General features: G+C 33.1%; 1 long non-coding RNA gene across 1 annotated transcript in view; it reads left to right on the plus strand.

The window, feature by feature from the left end:
• Positions 1-16,082, plus strand: part of LOC124544318 — a 113,891-nt gene extending 97,809 nt beyond the window's left edge. The window contains exon 4 of the long non-coding RNA XR_006967530.1: positions 15,954-16,082. This is a non-coding gene — a long non-coding RNA (uncharacterized LOC124544318). The remainder of the gene's footprint in view (positions 1-15,953) is intronic.
• The last annotated feature ends 2,177 nt before the right edge of the window (positions 16,083-18,259 follow it).

Consider the following 18,259-nt stretch of genomic DNA (forward strand, 5'->3'; position numbering starts at 1 on the left):
TCGAGGACTATTTTGAAATACAAAACATACTTATAGTAATTTAATGCCTGTATGGGCGTATCTTTGCCTCATAAAGTAATTTCGTACTAGTTATCTTGCCTTGTTATATGTATTTCTACAAAAAAAAATAATAAGCAACCTTTTTTGATTTTGCCAAAATTTCTAGTATATTTTGCTGTAAATTCAAATTTAGAACACATTTTAACCGCGTCAGTTCTTACAATCTATTATTTTATAAAAATAAATCTTTTAAATCTAATATTTGAACAAAGCACTAAAGTAAAGTACCAAAATAAACATATTTTAATTTGTGTAAATAACCACAAAATAAATACCTACGTGCATTGAGTGTTAAATACAAATAATTGCGACTCAACGCATGCGAACAGGATGTTATAGCGAATAGGTGTGCAAATGATAAAATAACAATACTGAACTCAGTGACTTTAAATTATACACCGTCTAGATACCTATCTAAGTCGATATGAATCATCATTCGAAATTCAAAATTTACAAAATTAAATTTTATTTATTGAATGAATGATCATTATTTCAAAAAACAAAATTGGTAACAGTAAATAATGTTGCCAGCATTTATAAAGATCGACGAATGATATTCAGTAGGATTTTTTTGTTCTTCCACTAACTGTCAATACTTTATATTGTATATTCTGTCCTATACTCCAGTTTGAATGATTGAGTGAGCCATTGTAACGCCCTTGTGATCGCAAAGTTGACAGCTTAATGGCGGTGTAAGGAATCAGATGAATATAATTAATACAAATATAATTCCGTCTTTGTGTCTTGTTTCAAAATACAGTTAAATTATATTTCCTAAAATGACAATGTCTATGATAGTAACCCATATAACATTTTTGCTTTTACACCTGTATGCATAAAGAAAACCATGAAACTAGAACTTTGCTCTGATGAAGCGAAAATGGATACGCAATTTATAAAAAGCAATAAAATCATAATTCCAGTATGAGATACTCGATCAAAGCGAATCTATTACTGTATTAACTGGCAAATGGCCAGAGAAAAAAAAATAAAGTAGGACCAACTTGCCCGTAATGGTAAATGTAACAATAAAGATTGTAATTTTTCATAATAAAAGTCAACCGTACGGAATTTCGTGATACAATCGAAAAAAAAAAAAAACTATTTAGATTATCTCTTGCACAAATAAACATTCGTTAGTTCTTATAAAAATGAAATAATATATGAAACATAAGGTAAACATTCGAGATGACACAGAATGTCTGTTCTCGGAACGAAACTTTTTAAATGTTAAAAAAGAGTGACTACTGAGTTTCTTGCCGGTTCTTCACGGTAGAATCTACTTTCCGAACCGGTGGTAGCTTCACTTAATTATAAAATGACGATTCAAAAGTGCTTGTAAAAGCCTACTTGAATAAAGTTTATTTTTATTTGATTTGAAATATTCTTGATCGCCAAAGCATCACGGTTCACCGCGCCCAACGTAGACATCTACCATCTTGTAATTAATAAATTGCAAACTTAAGGCATGAATTAAAACGAAGTGAATCGTGATTTCGATTCGCTTTGCGTAACGTATTAACGTTGTAAGAGGATGTTTAGTGAATAAACATGTTTTAATTGTTACAATAATCGCCTTAAAATCTGTTCTCGTAAACTAATCTCGCCTTGAGAATAGAGATTTACTTTTTTCACATCGCAGGGCGCTTGCCTAACGTCAATTATATGAGGAAACTCTAAGTACTGAATATATAACATCAGATTTACACTGGCATGATTAATTTTAAACATAATAGTGGGAATAGATGTAGGAGAGATTTGAAACTGCGGCGTTTACCTTACGTAAAATAACGTTATGAAAATATCTGTTTCTAGACGAAGACTTCTACCATTTATAAGAATTAAAAGCTTAAGGTATCAAGGTGTTTAACCGTCTTCGAGGTTGAAAAATAAAGCTAAACTATTCCTGTGTGATATTTACGTTTTGTATTTCTTTTTATTTTTTTGTTGTTGGCCCAAACTAGATTATATTTAAAAAAAAACGCATTTACTTTAGCATGAACTTTAAAATCACAACGATGATCTACATCTAAAGATTTTACACCTCAAAAAAGGTTTTAATGAACGCACAACTTCAACTAATAAACAATATTGTAATAAACTTAAATACTCTTTTCACAAATAAATGTTTATCGCCGGAGAAATACCCGAGCGGGGAAATAGTCGGGGTTCGGGACGATAGGTTGAAAAAACGAGGAACTATTATAGTACTATTATAGTCGAGTCTAACACCCTTTCCGTATTTATACATATACACATTATACATACATAAACTCATTTTTAATAATATAGAGGAATATCTGTTGTGATCCTTATCAGTACTTCTCGATGGAATATTAATTCCAAACCTTCGACAAAATCTAAAAAATGACGTTTTAATAAACTTTATTTTTATACGGCCGATATATGCACAGACTATAACAAAAATATTTTAGATTGAAAAATGCTAGTTAAAGTTTAAAAGACAATGTTTTTAATAGCATGGGTTTGCGGACGCGTAAGTGACCTGACGGTGAGTGGTCATCACATTGAAATTATAAGGAATTATAACCATTCCTTCACTAAGATGTTAAATCCCTTATTCCGTAGTTACACTGGCTCACCCACACTTCAAACTGAAACATAACATTATCAAGTATTAGGAGTACCTAACCTACTGCTTAGTGGTATAAAATATGATGACGGGCTTATACAAAGGCCTACCAAACAATTAATTGTAATTAAAAAAAAGTAAAGTTAAATTAATATAATGAGTGCAGAGCCGATTATAATCATTTAACTTATTTCCTACTACAATTTCATTCATTAATGTTAAGATCACATCTAGAGAAAATTACAAATAGTCATAAGGCAGCTTATTGCAATTGTTTACAAAATTCAAAGTGCGCTATCTGTAAGAAGCGCGCTCAATTAGGTTAGAGTCCGCAATAGCGTGAGAGCTTCCCACGTGCGTTATATTACTTAAGAACAATTCACACCTTGGGACTAACTATTATTCTAAGGCTACACTAAGCTGGGTGTCTAAACTTGACAAATAGTGATAATTAATTAAGTTATAATTCGATAAGAGCGTGTCTCCAAGTGTAAAGGCGTTGAAAACATATAATTTATTAATTTTGCGTTGTTTGAAACTGAATGTAATTTATATGATTACTTTTAAACAGTAATTGTAATGATTACTGACTTAACGGCTATATTTTAAATCAATTCTCGGGTCGGTAACACGAATCTTATTATTTTAATATGCTATAAATATAGATATAGTCTTAACAACAAATGTAATTGATTCACGTTAATATTATAAGCAATATTGAGATATTTTTAGAACGAACACGTGCAAATGGATTATGTAATTCGAATGTTCACTATTTAAAATAATTGTGAACATTCGAAATAAATTAAATAAATATTGGAAATCATTGACAAATTATTCAGTTGCACATAAAGAAGGATGTAATCGTAACGCGACGTTAATTTAATTCATATGTTGGAGGCGTAAGGACGCTTAAATAAATACCTATGAATATGTATCAGAATACAGACAATACTCGTTTCAATAACGCTAATCCGTTCTGTCATAATACAAATATAATACCGAATTTCCCAACACTACGATTACATAATCAAATAAATATTGACGTACACATAAAATTAAATATGAATCTGATTTATATTATATATATAATCTTTATTCTTATGAGGTACACAATTATATGTAAATGTATTATTAAAAATAGGATAGGAGATTAGTCGGTGCAGCTACGCTTTCTTATCTTTTTAAACTTAAAACTAAAGGTTTAGCCACGATCAGGTGGTTAAAACGCGGAACTGAAATTATTTCTGACGGATGGCACTTACGACGTTTGTCTTCGTAGCAATAGTGCACAGTTGAGTATAATTTTTGAGGGTATAGTCCATTTTTGCATTCGTTTTGAATGTATGTGTGTGAGTTTCGTTCTGGCTCATGAGGTTGACAATGATACATGTGGGATTAACTGTGATCCCTATGATTATATTTAAAAATGTTTTCCGTTCCGTTCCGGATAGCTTCGGTGACAGATCACTGGCAATATTAAGAATTCAGTGCTGCTAAATTCGTCTAGGATAATCCGCCGGCTGCTAAACTTGACACCCTTGAATTGCCCCAGGGAGACCAAACGGGCGGGATCCGTCTGGTCTCCTTGGAGTATAATCCTCAACCCCCTAGAAGTATTTACCTATTTTTGTTATTAATTATATTTCTTAAAATTGTAAAGATTAGTTGTGCGTCAACAATCAGTAAAGACCATTTATTTACACAAACAAGTTTTGGCAAATACTTTTTGGCATTTTATTACGGAACACGATGTATACAAATACTGACCAATCAAAGCGAAGGAATATTTATTTGAGGACCGCCATGAATCGTAATGAACTTTTTGAAAACTCATCAAATATTATGAATCGGAATCGGTTATTCGAGCAACACTGTAACTATGAATTCGCAGATGAGATATTTGTATTCGAATTCGCAGATGAAAATATTTTAACAGGTTATCAAAAATAACAGACTTGTTTGGGAAAGAACACGCTGACCCTTTATACTTCACGAATAATTTTTAATATTTTAGTTAAAGCAAATTAAAGCATATTTACATATATAGTTTCATTTGTAAAGATTAAAGTATTTTTAGTAATTGCGAATCGTAATTGCTACCCAGAATTTTATATAACGAGAAGTTTATAATAATAACACAAAAAAAAATCTAAAAATATCTCTTGATTTGAACCCGTGACCGTACATGAACTGTCACTCTATTAATAAAAGTATCCCACAGCTGGGCAAAGGATCTTACTCATCATGCTGTTCGACTCTGATTTAGATTCACACTGGAAAGAATTTCATCTATTAAATTAAAACAGGATTCGAATCCGTGATCTCCGCTTATAATCCACTCGTTCTAAACACTAGGCCTCTCAGCTGTGTGGGACAGATAACAACAAGAGTACTTTAAAATTATCTAAAATATACTTTAATACTAGATTTACATCTAAATAGTTTTACATCTACCGGTCATCTTCCACATCTTTATTTCATGATTGTATATAGCAATCTCAAACTAGCTAATGGAACCCATTTCTGTTTGCAATTAAAACTTTTTGCTCGATGAAAACTGGAGTGAAATCCCAAATGAAAATCACGAATGTCATCATCGGTTATCACGATCGGAATTATTAGACACAATCCAATTCCGTCGACGCCTGCGCCGCAATACAGTGCAACTTAGCATTGGTAGTTTCGACACGTACGTCGTTTCTCCACCTCACTCAATGCTAGTTTGTTTCATCAGCTGACGATATTTGAATTTCGATAACTGACAACAATGTTCGCTTTCGTTAATATTAAATATATTTACGAAAAGGGAAATTATATTACTGACAAAAATTTGTACCAGAATATGTAGCGAATTTCGGACGTTTTTAGTATTTAATAATAGATATTTATACCTCCTATAACTCGCAGTTTTACCTCAAAGCAGGTGACGATCGACGTGACAACGTGACTTACACGTTCTTAACAACAGTTTTGATATAAAAATAAATCCCTTTCCCTTTCGAAGAATTAAAGTAATGTAAAGTAAAATAAAGTAACAGCCTTTAAATTTCCCACCACTGGGCTAAGGCCTCCTCTTCCATTGAGGAGAGGTTTTGGGACATATTCCACCACGCTGTTCCAATACGGGTTGGTAGAATGCACATGCGACAGAATTTCGATGTAATTTGACACATGCACTAGATGAATTATTAACACAAATTAAGCACATATATATGGTGGTGCTTGCCTGCGTTCTAACCACTGGGCCATCTCAGCTCTTTCGATAAATTAAACTATTTTATTTAAATGTATAAATTTAAGTAATATGTACGTTATTTATTTATATTAAAACATAAGATTCAATCGTCCACGAGATCCGTAGAATATTAACAACCTAATATTGAGTCACATCTTCAACCAAACAAACCAATTATAGTAAAACAATAAACAGGACGATGGAAAAAAATAAAAAAGAAGCGTACGAAACAAAGGGCAAATACCTTTTCACCTTACGAGATGGTCTGGAGTTTTTTCCACCGAGCTGCTCCAAAATGGATTGATGAATACAAATGTTGAAATTTATCCCACACAAGTATCTGATGAATTACATACCAATCAATCACATTTAAGCTCAATGCTAATTCAGAGTTTGAACCCGCTATCTTATGCTAATATTAACGAATTGTAACTACTTAGTCATAACATCTATAAATAAAGCGAAAAAGTAATACGAATCAAATAGTTTTAATGCTAACTTCAGACAACCATATCAACCCCTGTATAAGATAGACATAGCAATATTACCCGCTATTCATATAAATTATAATGGCGTCCATTTTCGTTTTCACGACATATTTATGTGTATAAGGAAAAGAATAATAACAGTTTTGATAGCCGAGCCGTCCGCGGTACAGTCAAATAATGCATATTCCTCACGGTCGACGGTTTCGAAGTATCAAATTTATTTTTATGTATATTTTTATTGTTTGCGGAGAGGATTGTCGCCTCCTTAGGGGCTGTTTGTATGCGGACTGAGAATTACGTGCGCGCTCGAGGATCCACTTTGCTGGAAGCGATAAAACAATTTGTTTTCAAAATATATTATATAATTTATTATTGTAACAGCGGAATATGTGAACGGGGTTTTTTTCTCGCTTCGTCGCTTTCCTTGATTTTTTAAATATTTATAACGTTAAAAGACATTCAAAATATATACAATAGTTTATTATCTAAGGTGTATTCATCAATCACGGTAAGATAGTTTCCCACAGCTGGGTAAAGTAATACCTCTTGAAAATAAACATTTGAACTTATACAACTATTTCCGAGCACGAGATCAATTTGTAAATACAAGTTAATCAGTATAGTTTAATGGTACACAATAATCGTATCCAAAGATTGCTGATAAATATTTACCTTTATCGATTTCACTGCTAGCTACTGGGCTAACTTAATACTTATAATGTTTATGGGAAATACTAGTTTGTATATTATTTAAAATGAAAACCGATTTAACAATCATTATATAGTATAAAACATAGTCGTTTACCACTGTCTTAATTATGTATGCTTAGAGATCTTTAAAATTATGCAACGGATTTCTTTAATAGATAGACTGATTCGAGAGGAAGATTTTTGTATATAATACATGGACAATATAGTTAACAAACATCGATAATTTTAGAAATGTTTAATATAATGTCCTAAATAAACAAATTCTGTAGTACATATAGTATCACTATTTCAAAATCAAAATCACAAGAAACTTTATTGAAGTAGGCTTTTACAATCTACCACCGGTTCGGAAAGTAGATTCTACCGAGAAGAACCGGCAAGAAACTCAGTAGTTACTCTTTTTTAACGTTTAAAAATACAAAGTCGTGTTAGTTAAATACTATTATTTAAATTAATATATCCTGCCTGGAAGTCAACAGGTATTAGCTCCACGCATTTTTATCATCTATAAAATCTTGTATTGAATAATATGCTTTTTCTACCAATGTATTTTTTACAAACAACTTGAATTTCATAAATCTAAATATTAACACTAAGTCAATGCCAATATAATCAATATTACACATATCTATCTCACAATCATTAAATAATCGAAATGTAAAATGAAAACCAAATACATAAATGTTATATAAAAAATCACACTTACATTACATAATCATGGAAAAAATACAAAACGTAGCAAATAAAACGATTCGAAATTTCAATTTTAATGTAAACATTTCATATTCAGCGTTGTCCATAAATAGACGAAACGTGGTAAGCTGGGAATTCATAACAATTTTTAAACCGTCTGAATAAAGCCAAGCCAATTTACTATTCATTGCCGTGAATCCAAATAATTTAGCCGGCAACGAGTCACGTTTACACTGAACCGGTGGAAATGTTTTCGATTGCCACTACAGATAGTGATGGAACGAATCACTTAAAATCGACTCGACTAATACAATCGATAACTAGCCCCTGGTATTTTGCATCACTCGTGACTTTATTCTTGGAAGTTGAAATGCTATTTGAATATTTTTATCTTTTAATAAAAAATATATCGAAAACGAAACAAAGCTTATATGTTAAATATACATATATACATACTTTTGTAATATAAATGATAGTGTAATCATTTAGCCGTTTATGATTAGATATAACTGTATTTTTCATCTATACTAATATTATAAATGCGAAAGTAACTTCGACTGTCTGTCCGTCTGTCTCGCTTTTACGCCAAAACTACTGAACCGATTTAAATTAAATTTGGTACATAAATAATCGAGAGCCTGACTAAGCACATAGGATATTTTGGAACCAAGAGGTAAGACCTCTTTGTACACCAATCATCAACGTAATATTTTAAGTTAATTTGTAAATATATTCATATTCTACGTGAGCAAGGCCGTGGGCAACAGCTAGTCTAAAAATATAACATAAGTAATATTAAACAAAAATAAGTTTAAACAGTCTTAAGACCGATATGATTTTTTTGACAACTGTTTTTGCAAAAACAAGTGAATATTTTAATCAAAATAAATAGTCACGATTAAATCTAAATAATTAAAATATCGAGAATTCATATGATTCAGAATGAGCACAACACTAAATACGGTCTTTTGATAAAGTGAATCCCGGAAACTACACTCCGAGAGCAATCAAGTCGGTGTTAACGTTCAAAGTAATTTCTTTGGCTTCGTCCAACGACCAACGACTTTACTGCTCAATAGATCGTTCACATTCATTTTGTTTATATTCCATGAATAATAAACTTAATTACTATTTAACTCTCTATTGAACATTTGTTTAACAAAAATCTTATTAAATAAAACTCAGAGAAAAATACAATGTTAAATCAACGTTTCGATGCGTTACTTGACGACATAAGATCTTATTGATAAAGTATTGGAAAGTTACAGTGTATGTTCCCACTGTTGGGCTAAAGTTTGATTATCTTAATCCATCATCTAGGTCAATTACAGATTGCGGGTGTTTGTTGGAATCCGTAACCATCGTGCTCGATGAATTATCAAGACGAATTAAGATTACGAAAATTCAATTGGGCTTAAAACTTCCTTCTTCTCTTATTCTGGATCATCATCTCATCGTATATTGTGGATCGATATTATGTAACAAGCGACCCGCCACTTCTTCGCACGGTTGCAAAACTGACACAAAATATACGACAGGATTTGTTTATTTACATCACATTAGAAACTTCTAAAATCATCAGTGTTTCTTTACTATACTGTCCATGTTCATATACAAAAATATATTATTTCTTCTCTCATCTCTCTTTCTTTAAAAAAAACCGCATCAATATCCGTTGTAATTTCAAAGATCTAAGCACATAAGGACAGACAGCGGTAAGCAACTTTGTTTTTGTACCATGTAATCATAATGATTATTAGAACAAAGCAAATACGGTACTGTATTATTATAAAGAACAGTTGTAATGATATTTAATTCAAAGCATCCCCTCTTGTAGTTAAAATCGAAAACATTATTAGTGTACAAAATAGCAACAGTTAAAACGGCATAAAACTGCAAAATGTAATACTCGCTAATTGAGTTTTGTTCCCGCAAGCGTGCTCTGCGATGTATTGCGTCGTGGGACAGTGTTATTTGTATACAATGTAGTTTCACAAATACACAGGTGGTACACGTAAAGGCTCTTTATTGCATTATAACCTTTATGGTTAGTGCTTTAAAAACTTGAGTCGTTTACTTTTCTCAGTCGCTAGTTCGAAGTTCAGAAAGTAAAGTAGAATCTACTCGGGTCCAATTTCGTACGTTCTAATTATGCAATTTTAATTTGAATAAAACTCTTAAATGTATTTTGTTTTGCTTAAATGTTTATAAAACAGAGTAAGTACGATATAAATTTTAATATTAACACTTTAACTTTGTTATAAATGCTAAATTAAGTTGTACAGTTTAAACTATCAAAATGGCCGGTTTGTTCAGAGATACGCTTCAGATATAATATTGCAGTGTACGTCTGTTGATATTATATGTATTTGTAATAATATTGATTGTTTTTGTGGTATAGGTTGGCGGACGAGCATATGGGCCACCTGATGGTAAGTGGTCACCATCACCCATAGACAATGACTCTGTAAGAAATATTAACTATCCCTTACTTCGTCAATGTGCCACCAACCTTGGGAACTAAATTGTATGCCCCTTGTGCCTGTAGTTGCACTGGCTCACTCACCCTTCAGACCGGAACACAACAATACTGAGTACTGTTATTTGGCGGTAGAATATCTGATGAGTGGGTGGTACCTACCCAGACGGGCTTGTACAAAGCCCTACCACCAAGGTTTTGACTAGAAGAATTACTTAACATTTTACAGACAAAATAATTTAAACAAAAAAACCTTGCCACACCAAGATTCAATGTAACAAAAGTCAATTAATCCTAATTTAGTGTTCGCCTTTACAATAAAATCCCGCAAATACTTTAAGCTTTGGCAGTGAAACAATTTAAATCGAGATAGATAATAATGTGGAATTAGTATTCTTTGACTTTCGTATAAGTAATCAATTTTATTTAAAGAAGATAATTATCTAGAATCCTAGTAGTTTCTTAGGTTTGATGAAATTCTTTACCCAGGCCGATGATTGTTATAAAACTAAATCTAACTCTATTCTAATTCTATAAAAAAATGTATTCAAAATGACGAACATATTAGGTCATACGATATCACAAGTTACTACGTTTGTGTAAAGATCATATTCACATAAGAAATAAATATTGATAATTTGGGATAGCGTACTTAGTTCGGATGTGATCGATTTTACGAACTTTGCCGATGATACATCTAAGTTGTATCATACTATATATACATAACTAAATATATAATTTGACAGTACATGTAAACAACACTTGTGATATCACTACGTCATAAATAGTAACGTGACAGGTGAAACGCAAATGCATTCTGCCGAGATGAGAACGTTGAGATGGACGGGTGGAGTGACGAGAATGGATAGAATTTGAAATGAGAACGCTAGAGGACGTTTGGAAGTATAAATGACGGACGCCGGAAATAATATTGTCATCGCTTAAAAACAAGTGACGTCCTGCTATTTTTCTAGAAATGATGACGTCACCAAGTGAGTACGTACTCGCTGTAAATCAGCATAAGATATTTCCGAATCGATGGATAGATTAAATAAATGAATAGTCAAACTGGAATATACTTATACGAGGTAGACATGAAGATGTATTGTATATTAATCAGATCATAATATATACTCAAGGACCTAGGACCTAAGACTATGGACTCTAGGACCATAAACTCAAGGATCATAACATCTTAGATGGTGGCCGCATTCAGAGTACAGGAAAGAGTTTGTTTATAGGCGTGGTCACGGCCGTAAGTGTATAAGTTATTAATAATATTATGACTTGATTTGATTTATATGTCCCGAAATAAATATCATCATTGCATAGTACACAACAAAGTCGCTTACCGCTGCTTGTCCCTATATATGCTTAGATTTTTTCAAATTACACAACGAAATTTTTTGAATGGAATGTTTCGTAAAGAAGCTTTTTCTATAACTAAAACATTACTGTATATTTAAGAAACGCTTCAGAAATTTTAAAAGTTTCTAATGTGATGTCGTAAATAAATAAGTTCTGTAGTATATTTAGTAGTATTAGTATAGTAGTATTTAGTAGTAGTATTTATATTCAATATGTGATGTGGCTATGTGGCTGTGGATGAGATGAAGATCAGATGATACCAGACCACCTAAGAGACTTAGCGATAACTTTCTAGAATATATAAAAGCCAACACATGATACTGACGATGATAAAATTATTGAATACATTCATAAATTGAATTCACATTTAACAATGAGTTTCTCAATACGCAGCCAGAACAAAGCTGCAGACAAACATATCCTTCGCTTGCCAATACTCGATCATTGAATATAATGACAGGCATAAACCGTTACGAAATCAAGTCCTAACACTATGACCTTAAATTTATGTTCAAATATGTTATTGTTTCTATATTCACCTTTCAATATTATGCAAACTGTATTTTCGTAAAATAAATCAGGTTTAAGAAAAATAGACTATATCATTCAAACATGTTAACCTGTTAAATTTCATAACAAAAAAAACTATTTTTTTAAAGGCCGACCAAAACTCGAACCCCTGATATCTAGAGATTTACAGCCCTCTTTGCTAACCACTACGACCAGATCAACGACACAATTAGGCTAGATGTAGTACGACACAACTTAGATGTAGCATAGGCAAAATACAAAATACCGATTACTACCGATTTACACAACCATTAGAACTAGCTCCCGAGAAAGCAAATCGACGTGTCAAATTGATGAATATATGATATTACACGTTGTTACATTTCTGTAAAGATCATATTCACATAAGAAATAAATATTGATAATTTGGGATGGCGTACTTAAATCGGCTGATGCTACGTCTAATTTGTGTCGTACTATACAGCTATGTGACATGTGTAACTAAAGAACAATGTTTCACATATGCTGGCAACACAATCAAAACTCGATTCTAAACCACTTCAGAATCTGAATCACGCAATGGAATCGAAACTTTGGAAACGAGATAATAGTGAGGGTGATTCGTAACTCGTAACAAGTCCGACTTTGTCAGAAAGTCTGCGGGGGCAAAGTTCAATATCGCATGAAAATTAGTTCGGGTCGTCGCACAGTGTGCTGGGAGCGAAGGACAAAGAAAGATAGGAAACTTGCCTCTGAAAATAGTTGTTGCATCTGATATTGCTGAGAGATAATTTAATTATGGACGTATTTCAAGCTGAATGCATTATACTTTAGGCCATTTTTTTTCTGTGGCTGTGTAAAAAGTAAAAGTAAATGAACAGCCCGTATATTTCCCACTGCTGGGATAAGGCCTCCTCTCCCATTAAGGAGAGGGTCTGGAACATATTCCACCACGCTGCTCCAATACGGTTTGGTGGAATGCACATGTGGCAGCATTTCGATGAAATTAGACACATGTAGGTTTCCTTACGATGTTTTCTTTCACCGCCGAGCACGAGATGAATTATAAACACCAATTAAGCACATATATATAGTGATGCTTGCCGGGGTTTGAACCCGAAATTATCGGTTAAGATGACCGCGTTCTAACCACTGAGCCATCTCAGCTCTCGTGGGTGTGTGGCTATATAAAAATGAATATTTCCTTTTTCTGTTTACTTTCCTGAACCATACGTCGGACTGCGATAAAAAATTCGTGAACCGTTGTACGCTGAACCGCGAACGTTTCTAAATTAGTTTTACCAATTTATATCGGGTCCGTGTCAGTCGTTTGAGCCGGACTTTTTGACAACTCGGACGATGTTGCAGGCAACAGCTAATGCCTTTATAATGCCATAGGTCATATTTAATTCCTGCTAGCTGATCACAATGGTCGTTCTTAACCGAGAATAACCAACTGTGCTAAACATTATACTAAAATTGATGCCAACACACAATATTAATAACCTTAATCTTATAATCCGATGAACAACAGAAGAGAATTATAAAGAGGACAATATATCTTTTCACAATTTTCCTAGAAAAGGTCATACGGGTGTTTTAGTAGGTTTTGAGGTGGAAACGTCATTAATCAATGGTACAATTATGACAATAATCGTACGTTCGTATCACACGTTCATTTAAGTATAATATATTTTATAATATACATAATATTTCCTATAAAGTGAATTAATTTAAGCACACGTCAGAGAATATTGAAAATTTTGGCACAATGATGCATCCCTCGATGGCAACGCCATCCAGATTTTCCTTCAACTAGAGTCACTTCCTACTATTGTAATGCGAAAATTTAGATAGATGGATGGCTGTTACTCAATAATACCAGAACGACATAACTGATCTGAATGAATTTGGCACCGGTATAGACATAGCTTGGAATGAATTATAAGTTATTTTTATTCGGTATAAATGTACCCAAACCACTGTTATACCTTTAAATACTTCCCCTTCTTTAATTTGATGTCCAGCAAAGCAAAGTCTGTAACAGATTTTAAAATAAGAATTAAATCGAAACTGCTTAATTTCCGGGGTAATGTAAATGAAAAATTACCCACTGCCTTCAGTTGAGCTATCTTTAATCATCATTGACATCTCACTTCAATTGGCATCAGACGTCATTATTTACTTGACACTGACATGCCTTTTAATCGGAACAGAGTTCATTCACCCAGCTATTGAATATAATCATTAATCCTTCCAACATTATGCACATCACTCGGCTAATAGCTCATGTCGATAAATCTTGTTGCATAATTTATAGGCGTATTTGAAGAGAACTGCTACAACAGAATCCTGACTCAACTATGCGATGCGTCAACCTGTAATATATTTCACAACTTTTTGTCAAACTATGAACGCGCAAAGAGGTCAGGTTACTTCAAGTTTAGATTGATGACGAATTATGTCACTATTTTATCTTTTGTCAGTTTATAATCTACTAGCGACCCCGGCTTCGCACGGGTGCAATAGTGATACTAAATATTCTACAGAATGTGTTTATTTACGACAACACATTAGAAAATCCTAAAATTATCAGTGATTCTGAAATATATTGTCCATGTATTAGATACAAAAACCTTACTCTTGAATCACTATCTATTAAAAAACACGACATTAAAACCAGTTGCGTAATTTTAAATATCTAAGCATACATAGGGACATACAGCAAAAAGTGACTTTTGTTTTATGCTATGTAATGGCGATGATCAAGTTAATGCCTGGATAAAAATATACATAATGTAAATATCATTTCCGTATATGATATTTCCAAAAATATTACCAATATTCAGTATCTTTAATTTCCCCAAAATATATTTGAAACTATAACGGGTGCGTTATAAAACGACACAGATACATAAAGTGCATAATTAAAAGTGATCACTGGAACTGAAACAGCGCCCTCGTAAGCGATTTACATGCGCAAACACACATGCATGTGTGACGTGCGACGGGCGGCGGGTCGTGCACAGGAATAATGACCGCTAAATGAACCTCCGAAGCTGACAGGAATCAAAATGCGTGTGACGCAATTTCATTAAAGAATTATTACGAGCACAAGCTGGATATTCCGTTCGAATGACGATACTGCATTCTGATTTCGATGTTCGTAACAATGTGATTGTAACAATTGTTTTAAAATGCAATTACCGAGTATGCAGTTGAGATTAAATATATAAATAAATATGAGACAACATCACATACATTACTCTGATCCCAATGTAAGTAGCTAAAGCACTTGTGTGATGGAAAATCAGGAGTAACGGTACAACAAAACACCCAGACCCAAGACAACATAGAAAAGTTATGGTAATCTACATCGACTCGGCCGGAAATCGATCCCGAGACCTCAGAGTGGCGTACTCATCAAAGCCGCTGTACCCACCACTCGACCACGGAGGTCGTCGTATTGTACTTTAACATGGAATATTATGTAATAAATACTTTAACACATAATTTCAAATACTTATCAGTGTCCGTAAGGGATATTCTTGTCTTCGGTTAAGAAGAGGTTTGGAATAGAATTCTCCATAAGAACTTTGCTGATTTTAATTCTATCCCATTCATTTTATGAGACTTAACACAAATTAAGAATTTAAGAAATAATTGATATTACCCGGAGATTATCCCGATCTTGTATTCCATTGAAATAGATAGATCAAACGTAAATTAATGTCACAATAAAAGTGTATTAGTTTTTAGTTGAGAAATATAGAAATGATTTTCGTCAATTAACAAAATATTGTTTTTTTACAGGTACCGTTCGTCAACTTGTTTTTAACAGCCTTCGGGCTAAAGGTATGTATTAAGAATACCCTCATATCCTCATCCCATTAAATTTGAAGTCTATTTTTGTATATACAATACATTTCGATATTATTCAATAAATATATGTATTACTCACACATACATAAAAATATTCACAGACACACACTAGGAACTTTTTGTAGTAACTTGTATTTGTTTTTTTTATAAAAAACAAAATAATATGTTTCCTTTATATCATGTACGATTGAAATTACTGGATCCTCGTGTAGGGGAAGGTCTAATGAATATGAGCGTGTTTGATTGGCAGGCTATGGCGCATTATGCTGTCAATTCGAGACGTTTTAAGTCTGAGTAAGCCACTAACAACTACACATCGTTACTGTCATTCAAGATGATCTACTTATTAAATGCCACTAAATAAATGCTTAGACTGACTTGATACACATTTCTATTCTATTTATTATTAATAAAATAACACGCTACCTACATACCATTACAAATATATTAATAAAAATAAAAATAAACCACAATATTGAACGTCTTCACAAAGAACATATTTTAGCGTCCATGGAATTTTTCAAGAGCAATTTCTTTTTGTGATATAGCATCAAATATATATTTTTTTCTTGTTTGCGTTGAAAATTATTATAACAGCCAAGGATGAGGTGACTGTTGATTATTAGATGTTTAGGTAATTATTATACAAATCTAAAGCAATTTTTCATTGACGATGTGTTATGTTAAAATACCTACTGAAGTAGGCTCAACATTTTTAATCTTGTTTCATGTGTCAAAAGTAATAGTACCCTAGCACTTCTATCTTACTTGGAGGTAGAGCTTTGTAACCGCCCGCCAGCGTAGGTACCACACAGTAGATTTTCTTTGTAATGTTAGGTTCCGGTTTGAAGGGTGAGTGAGCCAGTTAATCTAGATCTATTATTATCTTAGTTCCCAAGGTTGCTGGTGCATTAAAGGTTTGTAGAAATATTAAATATTTCTTTCTCAGCGCCAATATATATGGGCAGTGGTAACCAGTCACCACCAAAAGACATGATCAAAAAGACATCCACGTATCCATGTCTATATTATAAAGGTGAAAGTAACTCTGTCTGTCTGGCTCTTTCACGACCAAACCGCTAAACCGAATTTGATGAAGCTTGGTTTGAAGGAAACATGAACTCTAAAACACATAGGCTACCTTTTTTGCCTTGCACATGGCAACCAATATCCTAAAAATGGCGACTACTAGTATAGACGTAAAAATGTAAATTTCATCGAAGTGTCTTTATTAAGTTTAAATTTTTTTTATGGGTGTATAAGCCACCTGATGGTAAGTGGTCACCATCCCCCACAGACAATAACGCTGTAAGAGATATGAACTATTCTTAACATCGTCAATGTGCCACCAACCTTGGGAACTAAGATGTTAGGTCCCTTGTGCCTGTAGTTACACTGGCTCACTCACCCTTCAAACCGAAACACAACAATACTGAGTACTGTTATTTGGCGGTAGAATATCTGATGAGTGGGTGGTTCCTACCCATGTTTTGTAGAAACACGACATTATCAAAATGTACAAACTTCAGTCGCATATAATGTTCGGCCTTTGGGTTAAAATGCAAATTGTCCTTATCCAAAACGCCATCGTAACAATATTCTAGAGTGTTATGTTATCTGCAGCCGACATTTATCGAAAACTCATATCGAAGTAATGAGATGCACGATCGAACGTATCGGCTCGTTAGCGCCGAACAGTTTTCGATAACTCATCGATGTTTTCACACTAAGAGTTACGGTTTAGCAACTTTATATTACTTTCAATATTTTCGATTTTTATTATTCGATTTTTATCATAAAATTACGATTCTTATTCTACTGCTGAGTAAAACTCGACTCGCTTGGATGCAACTTTCCTTTTAAAAGAACTTGGAAATTTTGTGTCGTTTGAATTCAACGCGTGCAGCTTACCTCGCGAATTTTTCCTTTACCGTCAAACACAAAATGAATTGTATACAAAAATAAAGCAAAACATCTCAATAATTGTACATCGATTCGAACTCACGCCCTTCCATAACAATCCACGTTAACCACTGAACTATCTAGGCTAATTAAAACTTGAAGCATTCCCGATACATTCACGCTCCACGTAAATTTGTCTGCAATTATGTTTCTCTCAAAATCGGAATAGCAAATTAAAAAAATAAAGGCAATAAGTATTTCGAAAGTGGCAAAGGCTCCTTCGGTCGTGAATAAAGCAAAGTTTGAAGGGGCAGAATTTTCAAAGCACTTCGAGC

Source organism: Vanessa cardui, chromosome 4 (genome assembly GCF_905220365.1).
Source record: "Vanessa cardui chromosome 4, ilVanCard2.1, whole genome shotgun sequence".
NCBI lineage: Eukaryota > Metazoa > Arthropoda > Insecta > Lepidoptera > Nymphalidae > Vanessa > Vanessa cardui.